This window comes from Pteronotus mesoamericanus, unplaced genomic scaffold (assembly GCF_021234165.1).
Source record: "Pteronotus mesoamericanus isolate MK-2021 breed Mesoamerican mustached bat unplaced genomic scaffold, CSHL_Meso_final contig_173, whole genome shotgun sequence".
NCBI classification, from domain to species: domain Eukaryota; kingdom Metazoa; phylum Chordata; class Mammalia; order Chiroptera; family Mormoopidae; genus Pteronotus; species Pteronotus mesoamericanus.
In genome coordinates this window covers 2570335-2574825 of record NW_026555072.1, presented here as the reverse complement: position 1 = coordinate 2574825, position 4491 = coordinate 2570335, and the positions used below count along the sequence as shown (strand labels likewise).

The window sequence follows — 4491 nt, the reverse complement described above, 5'->3', positions numbered from 1 at the left end:
ATCAATAACTCCTTGATAAAACTGCACTAATGGTTTCCTCTATTAATTATTTTTTAAAAACCCAAGCATATACTACAGTTCAACATTTGAAATACTTCTTTCTAATTACAAAGATGCTTGGGTTGAGAAACACATTTGAATAATTGAAAAGAAACAAAACTTGAAATATGGTTTTACATTAAATCATTTAGAAGGCCTCAGTTACCAAACAACTAAAAATACACAATAGCAGATAAATAGAAATTTATTAAAACCACTGTGTCCAATAATACAAAAATTAAATATTAAGGTATCTTCTACTCTTACTCCCATCTTGGTATATGCAGTGAAGTGTTTTAAATATGAACCAGCACTTCTATTCAGATGCATTCTAATGTGTTTGGCAGATTTGCTTTTATATTCTCCTATTCCACATACCATGGAAAGCTTTCATGGTCGAACATCATGACCCAAACCAAGAGGAAAGTATAAACAAATATTTATTCATTAAAAGTAGCAGTTCACCCCTGAAAAATAAAAAAAGGAATACAAAGAATATTATGTATAAAGCTCAAATACCAGTATTTAAACTTCTCTGAAGCAATCTATGCTTGAGTAATTAAGAGAAAGAAGAAATGAAAATTTCATTAAGACAAGAAACCTATTAATATAGAACATGCTGCTGAATAATTGTTCACTCATATTCTATTCTACTGAGACAAGAGTTTTTGAAAAGGGCTTCATACTGCTTAAAAGGTTATCGCATCCACTAGAATAAGATTATATAAATTAATATTGATTATTTATTATCCTCCATATTTGTCCGTTGATGAAGCTTAAAAAGCTTCAAAAGTATACTAAACAGTAATATTTTCACTTTTTATTAAGGCAAGTTTGTGAAAATAATTTAATACAACCAAATCTCTTTATGAACTTTCATCTTAAAACACTTTTATGTAAAAAACATACCAAAAATTGTTTTATAAAAAGCTATTTCAATGTGAGAAAAGAGTAATGAAAGACTTTGAACCCAGTTTACTTTTTTAATATTTATTTATTTATTTATTTATTTATTTATTTATATTTTAGAGAGAGAGGAAGAGACAGCAGGAGGAAGGGAGGGAGGGAGGGAGGAAGGAAGGAAGGAAGGAAGGAAGGGAGATCAGTTTGTTTTTCCACTTATTGATGCATTCACTGGTTGATTCTTGTATGATACCTGCACCCTTGGTGCTTCAGGATGACACTCTAACCAACTACCCGGCCAGGGCTCCAGTTTACTTTTTAAAGGATGCTCTTTCCTTGCTTCAAATGCCAAGAGCTATTCAACATCTTTAGAGCCAGTTTTGCTTAAATGCTTCACCACCTCAACCCAGTTCCATCCTCGAGGAAGTTAACCTTTCTGATCTGTTTTATCTGCTACCTTATGTTTCTGAGCTTTTGAAAGTTGCTCTCTTTTGCCTTTTTTTCCCTTCTTCTTTTCAAGGTGTAATGATTCTTTTATTGCAGTTTCTGTAATAAGATTAATGTAAAAATTGATATAAGTAGACGTAACTTTCAATTTTTCACCTTTAATTAACTTGAAAAGTAAGTAAATATTTTTGATACTGTGTCCTAAGACATCTGAAAATTTTCTTAAACCACATAAAGAAGATGAAATATTCCAAATGGTTAAATGGCTTTCCTCTTGTCATTCTCATTACTTCTAGAATTTGGAAGGTAAAATTTAAAAATTCTCCCCACTAGTGTTTTTACAAAAATTTTTGTCCATGTATCATAGCCATTGACAACAAATAAAACTTAATGCAAGTTTTTTCTCTGTTACTAAAATAACTCAATGCTTTGAAAGCATTTATATAGAAACTTTCATTTGTTAAAAAATTTACAACTATAATCAATGACTCAGTCACTTACCAGTTGTTACCTGTGTAGTATGTGTATCAGACATGGTCTAGTTGCTGGAGATAGGAGGTACATCAGCGAACAAGATTAAGTCCCAGATCTTGGGAATCTTGATTTTAGTGTTTTTATTACCCAAGCTATTTGAAGTAAATCAATATGCCTAGACCATAAAGTTAAAAAAGTAATAAAAGTAGCCCTTGCCGGGTAGCTCAGTTGATTAGAGCATCATCCTGATATGCCAGTGTTGCAGGTTCAACTCCCAGTCAGGGCACATACTAAAGTCAACCAATGAATGCATAAGTAAGTAGAACAACGAATCGATCTTTCTCTCACCCTCCCTCTCACTCTCAAATTTACTAAAATAAAAAAATTAAAAAGTAATAAAAACAAACAATACAATTAAAAAATCAGCAAAGGGCCCTTGTTTTTATGGCTCAGTGGATTGAATGCCAGCCTGCAAGGCAAAAGGTCGCCAGTTTGATTCCCAGTCAGGGCATGTGCCTGGGTTGCGGACCAGGCCCCTGGTTGGGAGTGTGCTAGAGGCAACCGAATGATATATGTCACACATCCATTTTTCTCTCCCTGTCTTTCTCCCTCCCTTCCCCTCTCTTTAAAGATAAACAAAAAAATAAATAAAATAAGTATCTCTTTAAAAATTTAAAAAAATATATCAGCAAAGGATCTGAATAGACATTTTTCTAAAGAAAACATACATATTGCTAACAGGTACATGAAAAGGTGCTCAGCATCATTAATTATCAGAGAAATGCAAATCAAAACCACAATGAGCTATCACCTCACACCTGTCAGAATGGCTATCATCAAAAAGACAAGAACTAGCAGGTGCTGGTGAGGATGTGCAAAAAAAGAGAATCTTTTTTGTTGTTGTTGAAATTTTGAGAGTATGTTTATTAAAGCTGGAGACAGAAGGAAGGGTTAGGGTATAATAAGCAACAGGAGAGAGTCTAGGCAGTGCTGTACTTTGGCTCTCTAGAAACATTATAGGAAATACTGAGCCATGGTGGGGCTGCTGTTAGCTCACTGAAAAGTCAGAGAAAAGGGAGCCTTGGTGACAGGTTCAAGAGGTAAGCTCTGGACAGCTGTGGCTGTACAAACCTGGGGAAGAAAAGCATGGGAGTGCTCCAGAAAAGACCTCTTGTCTTTTTTCTTTTTTTAATGATTAAAAAAAAAATCCTCACCCAAGGGACGTTTATTGATTTTAGACTGACAAGAAGGGAGAGACAGAAAGAGGAAGAGAAACATTGATATTAGAGAGAAACATCTATTGGCTGCTTTCCATGTGTGCCCCAACCAACCGGGAATCAAACCCACAACCTAGTTATGTGCCCCGACTAAGAATTGAACCCGCAACCTTTTGGTGTATGGGATGACACTCCAACTGGCTGAGTCACCTGGCTACGGTTGTCCTTTTTTCTTACTTGATGGGGCTATATTAGGAGTTGAAACTGAGATGATATTGCTTATGGATGTCGTAGAATTAACAGGATGGTAATTCTCCATAAAATGCTCTTTACTGTTCTTAGCATATTTGAACAATGTGTAGGTTATAGCAGTGCCGAGATTAACTTCCTCTGCTTCCTGTAACTTGGCTAATATGCTCTGCTTTACAGCTGAGGATATGGTATTGGTTTTTGTTTTAAAGCCTCGGAGATGTAATTGGAGGTGTCTGGGGATATATTTCTGTCAGGAAATTATTATTAAGAAAGCTTTGCGGTCACCATTTTCACATATCCTATATTGTAATGAAACTGGGCTTAATTCCTGCAAAGTTTCATCTTCTATACAGAATGTAATGTTTCCAGTTCTACCTCCCGGTCCTTGTTGGCACCCATGTCGCAGGTGCAGGTCATGGGGCATCTCCTGGGCTGAGAGCATTCATATCTATGAAGAGAAAATGAGAACAGCGGCCTCAAGGCTGGGGGAGTCCCTGTTCCATGCCCTTGGCTACAGAACACACACCCTTTGCACCACAGATGACAGTCGTGTAGATGACAGTCACGCGGACCCCTGGCCCTTGGGCAGAGCAAAGCTCCTGGCTGAAGGGTTGTGGGCCTCAGCGGGTGGGGTGCCAGCCAGGCAACCACTGTTTTAATTGCCTATTCTAATTATGAAAATATTACTCTGAGAAGGATATCTCTGCCCATTGTTGGATATTATCTGCTATAAAGTGTGTTCCTTGGTTTAAAGAAATGATGCTCAGGTATCCAAATTGACACAATATATTCTGTCCTTGTTCTTTTATATTGTAATACTCTGAATATTTGCATTTACCACCAGGTAAGCCAAGCCCAGTCTAGAGTCAGTCTATTGTTAGGGTGGTCAGTGACACAGGCTGTGAAAGAATTCACAAAGAGAAGAAAGTGCAGAGAGTAAGATTTCTACTTTCCCAAGGGAGGGAAAGAGCTAGGTGTGGAGAGACGCACCAGCCCTGAGGGGTTAGGGCTTTGGACTTTAATGGAACAATGGGACAGTTGTTGAGCAGGATGTTTCAGTCGGGCTGCAACTTGTTACGATGTTATCTTTGGGTGCAGGGTCTGTTCAGGGTCGTTGTGGTCTGGTATGTCCTGTTTTGTAAGTTCCCCGGAGCCTCTG

At 37.1% G+C, this 4491-nt stretch overlaps 1 pseudogene; it reads right to left on the bottom strand.

Annotated features, from left to right (window-relative positions):
• Nucleotides 1–1297: 1297 nt before the first annotated feature.
• Nucleotides 1298–3731, bottom strand: LOC129065136 (RWD domain-containing protein 4-like; annotated as a pseudogene).
• Nucleotides 3732–4491: the final 760 nt, after the last annotated feature.